Consider the following 16,676-nt stretch of genomic DNA (forward strand, 5'->3'; position numbering starts at 1 on the left):
ATTTCGGCTCGCAGGGTGTCGGAGCTGGCGGCTTTGTACTGCAGCTCTCCCTACCTGGTGATTCACAAGGATAAGGTGGTCTTGCGACCTAACCCATCCTTTCTTCCGAAAAGGATCTCGGAGTTTCACCTTAATGAAGACATTGTCTTGCCTTCGCTCTGCGCGAAGCCTAAGCATCCGAAGGAGGTTGCCTTACATTCCTTGGATGTTGTCCGGGTGATCAGGGTTTACCTGTCGTCCACTAAATCTTTTCGCAAGTCGGATTCCCTCTTTGTCCTTCCTGAGGGACCTCGGAAGGGCATGGCGGCGTCGGCTGCGACCATCGCCAAATGGATCAGACAGACCATTGAGCAAGCCTATGCCTTGAAGGGGAAGGTTCCTCCTTTCCCTGTGAAGGCGCACTCTACCAGATCTTTGAGTACGTCTTGGGCTTACCGTCATCAGGCTTCTGTGGCCCAGGTGTGTAAGGCGGCGACTTGGTCGTCCGTTCACACCTTCTCGAAATTCTATAAGGTGGACGTTCAGGCGTCGGCCGATGCCTCCTTTGGCCGTAAAGTTCTCAGTGCGGCAGTTTCTTAGGGACCCTTGTTTTTTTGAGGGCCCTTGGTTATTGGGGTGTTTTACCCCTGGGTTACTTGTTTTCCTGGGTTGTTGCTCCTGTTGAGCACGTTTTTCCTGTTGCCCAGTTGGTTCTCTTACTGTGGTAAGGTTCCTTTCTCTGATGTGGGTACTGCGTTGCCTTTTCTACAGTTGCGTCTCCCACCCCTCATGTCTACACTGCTTTGGGACGTCCCATTGGTGAAGACTTGGGAAGGGGCGGCGACTGTCGGAGGACGTAAGAGAAAACGGAATTTTTGTAAAATCTTACCGTAAAATTCCTTTCTCTGAGTCCTCCGACAGTCGCCGCCCCCCGCCCCTCTTTTGGGGTTTTTGTGTACTCTTACTGCTATGCTACCAAACTGAGTTGGGAATGCTGGTGCAGGGAGGTATTGACTGAGGGGACAGCCCCTAGGGGTGTGTCTATGCTAAAAGCTTTTGTATTAACAATTCTTGTTGCCTAGCTACTCCTGCGGAGCAAAGGTCAATACCCATTGGTGAAGACTTGGGAAGGGGCGGCGACTGTCGGAGGACTCAGAGAAAGGAATTTTACGGTAAGATTTTACAAAAATTCCGTTTTTTGCCCATTGCTCCTTGCAAAACAGCTCGAGCTCAGTGAGGTTGGATGGAGAGTGTTTGTGAACAGCAGTTTTCAGTTCCTTCCACAAATTCTCGATTGGATTCAGGTCTGGACTTTGACTTGGCCATTCTAACACCTGGATATATTTATTTGTGAACCATTCCATTGTAGATTTTGCTTTATGTTTTGGATCATTGTCTTGTTGGAAGACAAATCTCCATCCCAGTCTCAGGTCTTTTGCAGACTCCATCAGGTTTTCTTCCAGAATGGTCCTGTATTTGGCTCCATAAATCTTCCCATCAATTTGAACCATCTTCCCTGTCCCTGCTGAAGAAAAGCAGGCCCAAACCATGATGCTGCCACCACCATGTTTGACAGTGGGGATGGTGTGTTCAGGGTGATGAGCTGTGTTGCTTTTACGCCAAACATAACGTTTTGCATTGTTGCCAAAAAGTTTGATTTTGGTTTCATCTGACCAGAGCACCTTCTTCCACATGTTTGGTGTCTCCCAGGTGGCTTGTGGCAAACTTTAAACAACACTTTTTATGGATATCTTTAAGAAATGGCTTTCTTCTTGCCACTCTTCCATAAAGGCCAGATTTGTGCAGTATACGACTGATTGTTGTCCTATGGACAGAGTCTCCTACCTCAGCTGTAGATCTCTGCACTTCATCCAGAGTGATCATGGGCCTCTTGGCTGCATCTTACATAGTAGGCGAGGTTGAATAAAGACAATAGTCCATCCAGTTCAACCTGTGTAGGTGTGTGTGGCTGTAATCATCTCACATAGCCCTTAATGTTCTGATCCTTGAGATGTAAGTCTAAGAGTCTTTTGAAAGCCACCATACTACACGCAGAAACCACCTCTTGTGGTAGAGAATTCCGCAATCTTGTAGCCCTAACGGTAAAGAACCCCCCTCGTTGCCTGAGGTTAAAACGCTTCTCCTCTAATCACATTGTATGTCCTCATGCAATCCCTTCGAATGAACAGCTTTTTTTCTAAGCTGGGATCCCCATTAAGATATTTATAAATTGCTATCATGTCCCCCCTCAGACGTCTCTTTTCCAGGGAGAATAAATCGAGCGATTGCAGACGCTCTTCATAGTTAAGGTCCTCCAATCCCCTAATCAGTTTAGTTGCCCTTCTCTGGACTCTCTCCAGCTCCAACACATCCCTCCTGAGGACTGGCGATCAGAACTGGACAGAATACTCCAGATGTGGTCGGACCAGAGTTTTATAAAGTGGAAGGATTATAGTCTTATCTCTGGAATACATCCCTTTCTTTATGCATGCTAATAATCTGATGGCTTTGGCAGCTGCCGCTTGACATTGCATGCTGTTGCCTAATCTATTATCAACCAAGACTCCCAGAACCTTCTCCATTTTTGATTCCCCCAAGGGTTCCCCTCCTAACGTGTATTGTGTTTTTATGTTTTTAGTCCCCAAGTGCAAAACCTTACACTTCTCCACGTTAAACCTCATTTGCCATGTCGTTGCCCACTCCGTTATTTTGTCCAGGACATTCTGTAGGATATCTGCTTCATGCTGTGCAGTTATTGCCCTGGCCAATTTTGTGTCATCTGCAAAAACTGATAACGAACTACTGATCCCGTCCTCAATGCTGTTTATGAATAAATTGAACAAGGTTGGTCCCAGGACTGAGCCCTGGGGCACCCCGCTTACTACCTCAGACCAGTCTGAGTATGCGCTGTTTATTACCACCCTTTGGACACGGCCTTTTAGCCAGTTCCGTATCCAAGAGCAAACCCTGCTGTCGATACCTGCAGACCTTATTTTATAAATTAAGCGCTTATGGGGAACTGTATCAAACGCCTTAGCGAAATCCAAGTATACCACATCCACTGGTCTGCCCCTATCTAGCTCACAGCTCACCTCCTCGTAGAATGCTAAGAGATTGGTTTGACAAGAACGCCCATTTGTAAACCCGTGCTGATTACCGCTGATGATGTTGTTGTCAATAGCAAACTATACGATATAGTCCCTTATCATCCCCTCCAGTAGTTTACATACTACTGATGTCAAACTGACAGGCCTATAATTTCCCCGGATATGCCTCTGGCCCTTTTTGAATATCGGAATCACGTTAGCTTTCTTCCAATCCCCTGGTACATCTCCTGTCCTAATACTGTCAGCAAAGATCAGGAACAGTGGTCTAGATATAACCTTACTGAGTTCCTGGAGTACTCTCGGATGTACGCCATCCGGGCCTGGTGATTTGTTTGTGTTAAGTTTATCCAGCCTTTCCCTGATTTCCCCCTCTGTTCTCTGATCAGTTTTCTCCTTGTATGAGCTGAAAGTTTAGAGGGACGGCCAGGTCTTCGTAGATTTGCAGTGGTCTGATACTCCTTCCATTTCAATATTATCGCTTGCACAGTGCTCCTTGGGATGTTTAAAGCTTGGGAAATCTTTTTTGTATCCAAATCCAGCTTTAAACTTCTCCACAACAGTGTCTTGGACCTGCCTGGTTTGTTTCTTGTTCTTCATGATGCTCTCTGCGCTTTAAACAGACCTCTGAGACTATCACAGTGCAGGTGCATTTATACTGAGACTTGATTACACACAGATGGATTCTATTTATCATCATTAGTCATTTAGGTCAACATTGGATCATTCAGAGATCCTCACTGAACTTCTGGAGAGAGTTTGCTGCACTGAAAGTAAAGGGGCCGAATAATTTTGCACGCCCAATTTTTCAGTTTTTTATTTGTTAACAAAGTTTGAAATATCCAATAATATTCATGATTGTGTCCCACTTGTTGTTGATTCTTCACAAAAAATTACAGTTTTATATCTTTATGTTTGAAGCCTGAAATGTGGCAAAAGGTCGCAAAGTTCAAAGGGGTTGAATACTTTCGCAAGGCACTGTACATTGGCCCTCATACATAGAGTTGGTTAACATTCTCAAGAACAGTCACACATTTTTAAAATGCATGACACAACATTATTCTGAGGTCACACATGCACACACACACGCGCGCGCAGTCAAAGGCCACCTACCTTATTTTGCTGCGGTTTGCTTCAACCACCAATATTCCTTTTTTTAAATTATACAATATACCGGTGCAGAGTAAAAACTTCCCAAGATACATTTATTAAAAGAAAGTAATGTTGACCTCTCCGTTACAACACTTCACAGGCTGGAACATTGGGATACACAACCCTCAGTTTACAGATGAACTAAATATCTACTATCCACTTCACTCAAAGAGTACATAGGGTAGAAACTACCCTATATACCAAAACCTTTTCACATTACCCAATAATGTACCTGAATGGAAAAGTTTGGGAGGTCTCTAATAAAATGCTAGGCATAGATGGCCCCAGTAGATATTTTCCTATGAGGGAGAATGATTGATTGCCTTTCTGAACTTTTCAAACTCTCAGGTTTTAATGCCTGGAAATCTTCTGGTATCCGTAATCGCCAGTGGTGTCGGGGGGGCTGACTGGGGCTATGGCCCCGAGAGTGTCCCCAAAAAGCTCCGGGTCTCGTGTGGATTTTTTTTAAAGTATTAGACCCGAGTGTCCAGTATGATCCTCCTCTGCTCCTCCTCTCCGTTGGGCCTCTCCTGCCTGGTGCTGCTTGACCACAAACGTGTTCACACATGAAGATCCTTTCACCCACAATGCCTTAATAGTTTGTCTAGGTCAAAACTCACCAGAGGCTTTGCTGGTAAAATTATAAGCCAGCATAAACCCCAACAGCAATCAGCCAGGAACCTTTTCTCCTTATATGCTTAATCACACCAGGATGGATCAAAGCTCTGGATGGTCCGTATGGAGAAACATAAAAAGAAATGCCAACCATATCGTAAAATTGTATGACACTTGTTTATTTAAAACATAAGATTAAACACACTCACATAAGACGGTGTCTACCAGACACTAGGAATCTGCATAAATAAAATCCTCCGCTGCTCAGGTCGCCGTAGTAATGAACCCGGAGCATGGACACAATGTAACAGTGCGATGCAGTAATGTCTCAGCGTCCTTCGCCACGCCCTACCGGTTTCGCGAGAAGCCCTCTCTTTTTTCCAAAGAACTCCAAGGCGCCAGTTCCTTTTATTATTGACATGGTTGCTAGTATCGCCTGGCGTCTAGCAACCAGGGATGTCACTCGTCACATGACAGCAGCAGCCAGCAGGAGAGGCTCCGAGCGTTCAGAGCGGAGGAGGATTTCAAATTCCTCCTCCGGGCCTAGAATTGGCTCCGCCTCCACCCACCTCCCTCTTCTCCGGGCAGCAGTGCGGCTCATCTCAGAGCCCAGCCGAGGGAAGCGCAGCCCCACGTCGGATGGATTATGTACAGGCCGATTTCTGATTTTATGTAAGTGCATTACAAATAAATTGAATTTTAGTTTGGCATGTACTACACCATTATAGTATTTTTTATCCTGAGGTGTTAACCCTTCACTAATTGCTGAAAGTCACCCTCTCATCTGCTATTTGGTGTCGCTACTGCTGATTATCTGTCGCAATTGTCATTTATGACCTCTCTATAATTTGAGGGTCATTACAGTATTATCTGGTAAGCAGTTTGGATTATTCCATCTCCACTCACTGGTTTTGGACGATCTTCCATTCAATTCTATTATGGACTTTTATTGATGTTTATCAATTTAATCTCTATTGTATTGGCATTACCTTGCTTATATATATCTAAGCGCAGCTGCCCAGTCAAGCACAGGAGGGCAGACCAGAGAGACACAGATGGCTGAGGGTGAGTGTGCACCTATAGCTCCTAGGGACACAGGAACAGATACTCTGGCAACTGAAATTTAATGTGGATAAGTGCAAGATAATGCACCTGGGGCGTAAAAACCCAAGGGCAGAATATAGAATATTTGACACAGTCCTGACCTCAGTATCTGAGGAAAGGGATTTAGGAGTAATTATTTCAGAAGACTTAAAGGTGGGAAGACAATGCAATAGAGCAGCACGAAATGCCAGCAGAATGCTTGGATGTATAGGGAGAGGTATAAGCAGTAGAAAGAGAGAAGTGCTTATGCCGCTGTACAGAACACTGGTGAGACCTCACTTGGAGTATTGTGCGCAGTACTGGAGGCCATATCTCCAGAAGGATATAGATACTCTAGAGAGAGTTCAGAGAAGAGCTACTAAACTAGTACATGGATTGCAGGAAAAAAAAACTTACCAGGAAAGGTTAAAGGACCTTAACATGTATAGCTTGGAAGAAAGAAGAGACAGAGGGGATATGATAGAAACTTTTAAATACATAAAGGGAATCAACTCGGTAAAGAAGGAGAGCATATTTAAAAGAAGAAAAACTAGCACAAGAGGACACAGTTTTAATTTAGAGGGGCAAAGGTTTAAAAGTAATATGAGGAAGTATTACTTTACTGAGAGAGTAGTGGATGCATGGAATAACCTTTCTGCAGAAGTGGTAGCTGCAAATACAGTGAAGGAGTTTAAGCATGCATGGGATAGGCATAAGGCTATCCTTCATATAAGATAGGGCCAGGGACTATTCATAGGATTCAGATATATTGGGCAGACTAGATGGGCCAAATGGTTCTTATCTGCCGACACATTCTATGTTTCTCATAGGCTGCTCTGTTCAGTTAAATTCAAGGCAGGAGGCTGAGATCCAGCAATAGTGAAGTGAAAGTGGAAATTATGCATTGTGTTATATAGGAATAGGAAAAGAATAACATAGGGTGGCATTCATATTAGGGTTGCACCGATTTTTATTTTTTTTATTTTCGTGTACTGGCAAGTACAGTACTGATTCTTTCGGTCAAGTACTCGCCGATACCGAGTACATTGGGTGGAGCTTGGGCGAGACTTACTTTAAAATGTGGGAGGGGTTATCAAATTTACCTTCGGGCTGAAGCCCCTGGTCTCTTTCTCACCTAGCAACGCCCCTGGTAATCGCTGTCACCTATATGATGCTTTACAGGCCCAAACCAGGCCTAAGCAGTAACCAAATTACTATTTGGTCGCCCACAGGTTGATGGTGCTTAAATGGGTCTCATTCCCACCCCCTACATATCTCATTCCCACCCCACTACATTAGGGAATGGTTTGCCGAAGTTTATAAACATCTCACCTTCAAAAAATGAAAGAATGGACAAGGGACACACTTTATAAATTTTGCGATACCTGGGATACATGGCAAGCTGCTACCCAAGAGATCATACAATAGCTCATTCTACACCAATTGGCTCCTTCTCCTACCTCTTTATTGTCTCCGGATGCTCCTTATAACATATTTGGGCTTACCAGTTCTTCAATATGATGTTTTTTTTAAAGCTGTTTATTCCTTTATTTTTACCTGGCGATTCTTCCAGTAACAAACTCCCTATCCTACGGTGACAACACTCATTCGCTGCACTGTATCTATGAAGGAGAAGCGTTGTCACCCCAGGATAAGAAGTGTGTTCGGTATACAGAAGACCTTCCCTTCTCCTCTTCCCCATAACTAAGGCTGGGTTTACAGCAGCCCATGGTAGAAAAAAACTCTCTGTGGTGGATCATTTTTCAGAGTGTGTCTAAGTAGCCACTGTCCGGCATTCAGGAAGAAATGCCAGATTTATAAGTGGGCAAAAGGACAGAATGGACCCCCTCTATACAAAAATGATATAAAACAATATAAAAATGATATAAAATATTAAAAAAATAAATTATAATAATATAATGTAAAACCTATAATGATGGAAAAAATGTAATTGTGGGTTAGGAGTGGAGAGGCCTCTTACTTCCTTTGCAAACTGTAAGGACTCAAGCGACAATCTAGGCTGTTTTTTTTTTTTTTTTCTGTGTTAAGTCTCAAAATATGCAATTACCGTAATTATTTTAACCACTGGCTGACCAGGCCTTTTCTAGAATATCTTGTTTACAATTTTAAATCAGTATTTTTTGCTGGAAAATTACTTATACCCCCAAACATTATATATTTTTCCTGACAGACTCCATGGCAGCACACGTATGGGTAGGCTCCGCCTCCTCTCCTACCCTATAGGACCTCACTCCCATAAATTTTTGCTCCGAGCCAGGAGCCGTGTTCCTTTTTTGTCCTCCTTCCGCAAGAGAAGTCTTACCTTATAGGATGCATTTTTCTTACCTGTTGGCGTGTGGCTCTCCTGGATGATGCCTTTCTACCTTAGTCCAGCAATCTCAGTACTACTGGGTGGACCCGGGCAATTTGAAATGATGCCGGAAGATGCCGTAAATCCTGAATGAGAGGTGGGCTGCATCGCTTGGCCAAACGTCCTTGCTACTAGCGGGAGGCCCTTATGCCCTGATGCACACGCCAGTCTCCGGTTGAGGAGCGTTCCAGGTCCTTCTGTCAGTGTCGGTGGTAATGTATTGCTTACTTTTATATTTTGTATCGTTTGCTTCCTGGTTAGTATGGCGGCTGGAGCGCTCCTGCGTTCCAGACCGTCGCTCTCGGCTCCTCCCCCTGCCTCCTGATTCCCAATTGGGTGTTCAGTGTGAGGCTTGGTTTCCAAGTGGTCTGCGCATGAGCGCACGCCACTTCCGGTCCTCCATGACGCGGCGGTGTCGGGGGGCGTGGCCTTACGGCTCCCGGGAAATTTAAACAGCTGATGGAGCTGTCATTCTTGGGATGTCTGTGGGCTTTTGCGGCGGCCTCCCCAAGCTGTGTCTCTGCCTGTGTATGGTAAGTCCTGTGCTGGGTCAGTCCTGCTTGAATGGGGGAGGGGAAGGGCGGCTATTGGAAGGTAAGATTGAGTTCTTACATCCTTCCTATTGCAGGTTATCTCGCTGTGATTTGCAATGGATGCCTCACCGCCCCCTGGTGGCCAGTCCCTGCGCAAAAGGTGAGTTTTTAGCTTTAAACTCTCGCTTGTCTGCCAGCTGGCTTACTGTAGCCTGAGCTTTCTTTCCTTTGTTTTTCAGCCCATTTAGGTCTGACCAACGTTCCGGCATCACGATCAAAGGATAGATCACCTTCAGGCCATCACCATGCATCATCCAAATCCAGGCACCGTAGATCCAGGTCTAGGTCTAGGCACCATGAAGATTATCCAAGCCGGTCTTCCCGCCATACTGACCGCCCCCGCACGCAAATCTTGCTGGGGTTGTAGGGCTGTAGTCCCTGAGGATAGATCCTTGTGTGATGCCTGCTATTCTCCGGCAATCAAGGAAAAACAGGTCCCAGATCAACCAGTGGAAACCCTGGTCAGGCAGATCGTGCAGGAATCCCTAAGGGATTGGGATCCCAGCAGGCTGTCGGGTCATGCAGCTGATACACCAGTTCCCCCTCAGAGGGAAGACTTAGAGCCAGGCACTTCCCAGCCGAGTCGCTTCTCGGAAGATTCCTCTGAATGTGAGGATGACCTAAGAGGACCAAAGTTCAGGTTTTGATTTTGCCGTGATCTCCCCGCTAGTGAGAGCGGTAAAAGAGGCGTTAAAATGGGAAGAGCCAGCAGATTCCCCAGCAAAACAGAGGAAATACTTTAACCACTTAAGCCCCGGAGGATTTGGCTGCTAAAGGACCAGGGGTTTTTTTGCGATTTTTTACTGCGTGACTTTAACGGACAATTGCGCGGTCGTGCGACGCTGTACCTAAACGAATTTGACGTCCTTTTTTTCCCACAAACAGAGCTTTCTTTTGGTGGTATTTGATCACCTGTGCGATTTTTTGATCACGCGCTATAAACAAAAAAAGAGCGTAAATTTTGCAAAAATAACAATATTTTTCACATTTTTTTATATGAAATTCCCCAAAAAAAAAAGTAAAAATCAAAATTTTTTAACATTTTTCGGCCAATTTGTTTTATGCTACCTATGTTTGGTAAAAAAAATCGCAAAAAGCGTATTTTGATTGGTTTGCGCAAAAGTTATCGCGTTTACTAACAAAGAGAAAGATTTTTGTCATTTTTGGTGTTTTTTTTTTTAACGCATAATGGCGGCGATCTGCGATTTTTTTTTCGGTACTGCGACATTGCGGCGGACAGATCGGACCCTTGACTGACATTTTTGACACTTTTGGGGTTACCAGTGACATTACTGCAGTAATCAGTGCTATACATATGCACTGTTACTGCAAAAATGACACTGGCAGGGAAGGGGTTAACTTTATTGGGAAGGGAGGGGTTAAGTGTGTCCTAGGGGCGTGCTTTCTACTGTGTAGGGACATTGCTATTGGTGTAAAAGCAAAGATCAACCGTTCTACATAGTAGAACGGTCAGATCTTTACTTTTACACAGGGAGAACTGACAGGCAGCTTGTTTACACAAGCTGCTCTGTCTTTCTCCCTTCACAGGAGCGATCGTAGTGTGGCCGGCGGACATCGAGTCCGCCGGTCACACGCACTGACTTGCCTGTGAACGAGCCGCGGCGGGCGCGCGCCTCGGCGGGCGCGCGCCCGCTCGCTATAGGCTCGCAAGTCAGTGACAGGCGAGTGACGTACCGATACGTCACTCTGCCTGGCCGGGGCTGACCGCCGCAGTATATAGTCGTGCGGCGGTCGGCAACCGGTTAAACACCTCAAGAAAGAATGGGATCATATCCCTTTTCTGAGTGAGCTGGGGGAAATCATTACAGACGAATGGCAAGGAGTTGAAAGAAAGAATTCCTTATCGTCCAAGTTTTCCAGGTTATATCCTTTTAAGACCGAAAAAGTGAAGCATCTTGATTTGGCACCTACAATAGACGCAGCCTTAATGAGGCTAGTCAAACACGTTACCCTGCCTTTGGAAGATTCCGTCTCATTTAAAGATGGTCTGGATAGACGAATTGATACAGATCTCAAAAAGATCTATCTGTTAGCTGGTATGACCTGCAAGCCAGCCCTGGCCCTAGCAGCCACATCCAAAGCTATGGAGGCTTGGGTAGATAACGTGGAGACCACACTGCAAAGTGTCTCAGAGGAAGCAGACAGAAACTCGGCTGTGCATGAACTAAAGTTAGCAACGGCCTTTTTGGGAGAGGCTTCCATTGATATCATTCGCCTGGTGGCGCGGGTCATGCTCTCTTCTGTCACGGCCAAACGTGCTTTGTGGTTACGTCCCTGGCTGGCCGACCCTGCTTCCAAACAAGCCTGATGCAGGATTCCGTTTGAGGGTGCGTCGCTTTTTGGCAATAAACTGGACAGTGCCATTACCCGTGCCAATGGTGGTAAATCAGGTTTCCTCCCTCAAGATCGCCGTTTGCTTGACCGCAAAAGATTTCAGCACAAACCAAGTTCGGATCGATCCAGAGAAGCCCGCTCTTACAGGCCTGGGCGTGAGTTCAGGAAGAATTGGAAAAGATCTCAACCTACAGGTCAGAAGTTCAACAAGGGGACACCTTCAGGTGGTCGGGAGACCACAAAGTCTTTTTGATATCAGGCCTGCTCAAGCGTTGCTAGTAGGCGCTCGTCTACGTCAGTTTGCGCACGTTTGGGCAGCCTCGATTACAGACCAGTGGACCGTCAAGACCGTGTCTCATGGTCACGTTTGGTTTTTCGAAGAAACTCCAATTCTGCGGTTTATTCCTACGGCTCTACCTCGCGTGGAAGAAAAGAAGTCAATTCTTCTGTCATACGTAGATTCCCTGATCTCTCAAGGTGCTGTCATCCCAGTCCCGGCCGAAGAAAGGTTTCAAGGCCTTTATTCACCTCTATTCATGGTGCTAAAGAAAAGCGGTTCCTGGAGGCCGGTCATAGACCTGACTCATCTAAACTCCTTCATAAGGAAAGAGAGGTTCAGGATGGAGACACTCTTCACTATCCGCCAAGTGGGGCAACCAGAAGATTGGATGATCTCCATAGATCTAAAAGATGCCTATTTCCATGTCCCAGTGGCAGCAGAACTACAAAAATTTCTTTGCTTTGCCGTGGGTCAAGTGCATCTCCAGTTTACCTGTCTCCCTTTCGGGCTTACCATCTCACCTCGAGTCTTTTCAAAGATCTTACTGGCTATTGTAGCCCTGATCAGATCGAAAGGGATCCGACTGTTTCACTACTTAGACGATCTGCTTCTTCTTTCTCAAGACCAAGCACAGATTCTACAACACAGGTCTCAGGTAATCTCCACTCTTCAAGAATTCGAGTGGCTCTTGAACCTGGAGAAAAGCCATCTGGATCCGACGAAATCCTTGATCTTCCTGGAGGCACCATTTCTCTTCCAGTGGAGAAGATTCCGGTGATCCGCAGCAGAATACAACCGGCAATGTCAATCCCTTATAATAGGGACTATGGTCTCCACGGCCCCCATGGTCAAATGGGCACAGTGGAGGATGAGGCCCTTTCAAATCGGATTCCTCCGTCAATGGAGCTCCGGGAATCCAGACACTCCTGTGCGGATAACATCCTCTATGAGGGCGAGTCTGTTTTGGTTGCTACAACGGGAAAACCTCCTGAATTGTCATTCGATCGTTCCCGTTCCTTGGATCGTTGTAACATCGGATGCCAGCCGGACGGGCTGGGGCGCGCACTGCCTGTCAGAGGTGGCCCAGGGCAGGTGGGACTTTCCCACCCTCGGGTTGGTCTCAAATGTCCTGGAGCTTCGGGCAGCTTTTCGTGCCATCCAGGCTTTCCGTCACTTGGTGAAAGGGTCCTCGGTCCTCCTACGGCTAGACAATACGACGGCAGTCGCATATATCAAGAGACAAGGGGGCACCCGCAGTTCCTCCCTTCTGGAAGAAGTGAAACCGATCATGGCATGGGCCCAACGGAATCTTTCCAATCTATCAGCAGCTTATCTTCCAGGAGTCCAGAACGTTCAGGCAGATTTTCTGTCAAGAACCAATCTAGACAACAACGAATGGTCTCTTCATCCAGAAACCTTCAAGTGGGTCATCTCTCTGGGGATCCTTCCGGAGGTAGACCTGTTTGCCTCTCCAAACAATGCCAAACTGACGAAATTTTCCTCGAGATGGCGTTATCCCCAAGCCTACGGGGTAGATGCTCTGACGGACCACTGGAAGTTCCACAAAGCATATGCTTTTCCCCCGGTCCCAGTGATATTCAAGTTCCTGCAGAGACTCAGGAGAGAGAGGGTAGAAGTCATAGCAATTCTTCCGTTTTGGCCAAGGAGGCCCTGGTTTCCCCTATTGTTCCAACTGAGCTTTCGGGATCCTGTTCCCCTGCCATTCAGGCCAGACCTTCTATCTCAGGGTCCAGTGCTGCATCCATGCCCAGCGCAGTTACATCTCATGGCATGGTCCTTGAGAGGGAAAGACTAAAAGCTCTTGGCTGTCCAAGTGCGGCAATGTCCACAATGATGAGTGACAGGAGACCGGACACCAACAAAGTCTACGAGAGGATCTGGTCTAAGTTTGAGGATTACATGTCTAATGAGTCTGATTCCATCACTAATCCTAAGATCCATCACATTCTGGGGTTCCTCCAGACAGGCTTAGACCTATCTCTGGCTGTTGGCTCTCTCAGAGTCCAAATCTCAGCAATCTCTGCCTTCACAGGGACCTCATGGGCAAAACACCCTTTGGTCCGGCAGTTTTTCAGAGGTGCGTCAAGAATGAGACCTCCCAGGAAATCCAGGTTCCCCAAATGGGACCTTCCACTAGTCCTTGAGTTCCTCTCAGCAACAGTTTAGGAACATGGAGATTCCTTCTTCCTTAAGAATCTGTCTATGAAGACGGCCTTTTTAATAGCCATCACATTGGCTAAATGTGTCTCTGAAATTAGTGACTTGGGTTGCAAAGAACCATTTCTGACATTTTTTCCTGATCGGGTCATCCTGGTCCCTATGCTAGGGTCCAATCCGAAGGTAAACTCAGTTTTCCATGTCAACCAAGAAATTGTTTTACCTACATTCAAGTCTTAAGATGACCAGAGTACCCATCCGTTGGATGTGGGCGAAGTCCTACAATCATACTTGAAGTTCACAGCTACTTTTCGCAAGTCAGACTATCTATTTGTTCTCTTTTATGGAAAGAACAGAGGCAAGATGGCTTCTTCCAGAACTATTTCTAGTTGGATAGTTCAGACCATCCAGTGGGCATATAGAGCCAAGGGACTGGCTCCTCTGCAAGTGGTGACGGCTCATTCCACCAGAGGGATTTCTTGGGCAGCTTCCCTTCATGTTGCACCGGATGTCATTTACAGAGCGGCCTCATGGTCCTCAATTAACACTTTCATGTCACACTATTGTGTTGAACCTGCTTCTTTATCCTCAGTTGATTTTGGTTTAAAAATATTGTCTGTTGACGGTGCAAATTAAACCTATTTCTGTTTGACCAGCAGTTGCCCACCCGGGTGTGTATGGCTAGTTATTTCCCATACGTGTGCTGCCATGGAGTCTGTCAGGAAAAAATATTTTCATTGTACTACGGAATCACTCTACACCCAACAGAGATCGGTTACCCCACATCTTCTGAATGCTGCAAAAGCTTTGATTCTGATTATGTGGGGTAAACCAGAGATTCCAACATTCAAACAATGGGTGAAACAAGCGGATGATATTTGTCTTTTGGAAGAACTCACGTACATTTCTAGAGGAAACTCTGCCAGACAATCTGCCATTTGGGATGGATGGTTTTACTTTAAACCTAGCGATTATGAAAACTTTTTTTTTTTTAAAGATATTTTTATTGAGTTTATGAACAAAACATACAAAGATAAAGACAACTAACAAACACAAAACCTTCTTAGAAAAGAAGGGAAACAAATACAACGCAACGCAATCAAGCATTACCATGAACAATGGTGCTCCCCGGTCACATTTCACCCCCCCCCCCCCCGAACATGCAATATAGGAGAAGCCGCAGTATAACATTACATCATGTCCAAGTCAATACTAGAAGAAGTACATACTATAGAATACATGGAACGTCAGCAGTGGTCCCTTACGGAGTAGTGGAGATGGAATCTGTCTCCACCGAACTTGGAGGAGGTAGAGTAAGTGGACTGGATATCAAGCCATGCCATATTTTATCAAATAAGTGTGGACGACCTCGCAACTTAAAAGTAAGTTTATAAAGGGGAAGGCAATTGTTAACTAATTGAAGCCAGGCAGCAACAGTAGGCCCCGCGGAACCCTTCCAGCTCAGAAGTATCGCCTTTTTAGCATAAAAATACTGGATACGGAGTAGGCGTTTGACGTGTCCGGCAACCAGCAGGTCCCGAACACGCCCAACAGGCAATTCTTCGGATGAAGGAAATTAGGGAGACCAAGAACCAAGCACAGAAATGTATTAATTTCAGCCCAAAATTTAGCCACCACCGGACAGGACCAAAAACAGCGAAGAAAGTCGGCCGGCAGACCAAACCCCGAAAACAATCAGGGGTGGGATGCATGCCTAATTTATGCAGACGGCCAGGAGTAAAATAACTCTGATGAAACACCTTTAGTTGAATCAGGCAGTCATTGGAGGCTATAACAGACTTATGATAAGTAGTAGAAAATTAAGTCCAGTCATCCTCACTAAGGTCAATACCCATATTAACCCAACGTGTCAGTGCCTTTGCAAATCTAGGATTGGAATATGTCTTCAAAAAAGAGTAGTATTGTGAAATGAGCTTCGTAGTGCCAGGGTCTCTAAGCAGTTTCTCCAAAGCAGACATGCTCAAAGGAGATGAAAGTGAAGTAAACTGAGCCTGCAAAGCATGCCTGACTTGGATATAAAAGAACCAGGCCGAAGCAGGTAGTCCATATTCTCCCCGGAGCTGCCGGAAGGACTTGAACCCCTGGGCAGTATATAGGTGGTTGAGATACCTAATACCCCTTGCTATCCAAAACTGGCAACACGGGTGGGACATCAGTTCAGGGAGTTCAGGATTGCACCAGAGCGGGTTATTAGGGGATGAGGTCCAGGCATCCACAGGAAGCCGCTGTATCACAGTTATAAAAAGGGATAAGGTGGTCCGGAGCATAAGGGCACCAGGAACCTGGGGGACCTGCCTACGATACACTATATTATGAAGAGATTCAAGGGAGGCGACGATAGCAGCCTAAGTAGTAGAGCAGGCGTTACGTGAGGAGGGTTTAAACCAATCATGGACCACCACCAGCTGAGACGCAAGGTAGTAGCAATAGAAATTAGGGAAGGCCAAGCCAGCCAGGTGCATGGGTAGTTTTAGGGTATCTAAAGCTATCCTAGGGGGCTTTTTATGCCACAGGAAGCGATTATGACAACTTAATTAATTATATTATGTTATGTGAGTTGTTCCATTTGGCTAATTACCCTGACCTTCTTTATTGATTACATGAGTCTATTGGTTATTGGATATGCTTTGTCTGATAGGTAATTTATAGGCTATCATGTTGCCCACCACCTATTGCCAGCAAGTCTGTTCCTCTCTTTTCTTTTTCCCTTTTTCTTTTTTCTTTCTTTTTGCCGCTTTATTTAAACTGATCATTAATTAACCTAATGAGATTTTGTACTTTGATACTCGGAAGATTATTAACTGTATTCGGAACTTGCTAGAGCATATTCCCAATGTTATGTCGTTTGTATTTTTGACTTAATATATGTGATTTTTCTCTTCCTTGTATGCTTATCTTTCTTTATTAAAATATAATATATTAAACAAAAACAAAAAAAAAGTGAC

The sequence above is a fragment of the Pelophylax lessonae genome, assembly GCF_965119305.1.
Source record: "Pelophylax lessonae genome assembly, chromosome: 9".
NCBI lineage: Eukaryota > Metazoa > Chordata > Amphibia > Anura > Ranidae > Pelophylax > Pelophylax lessonae.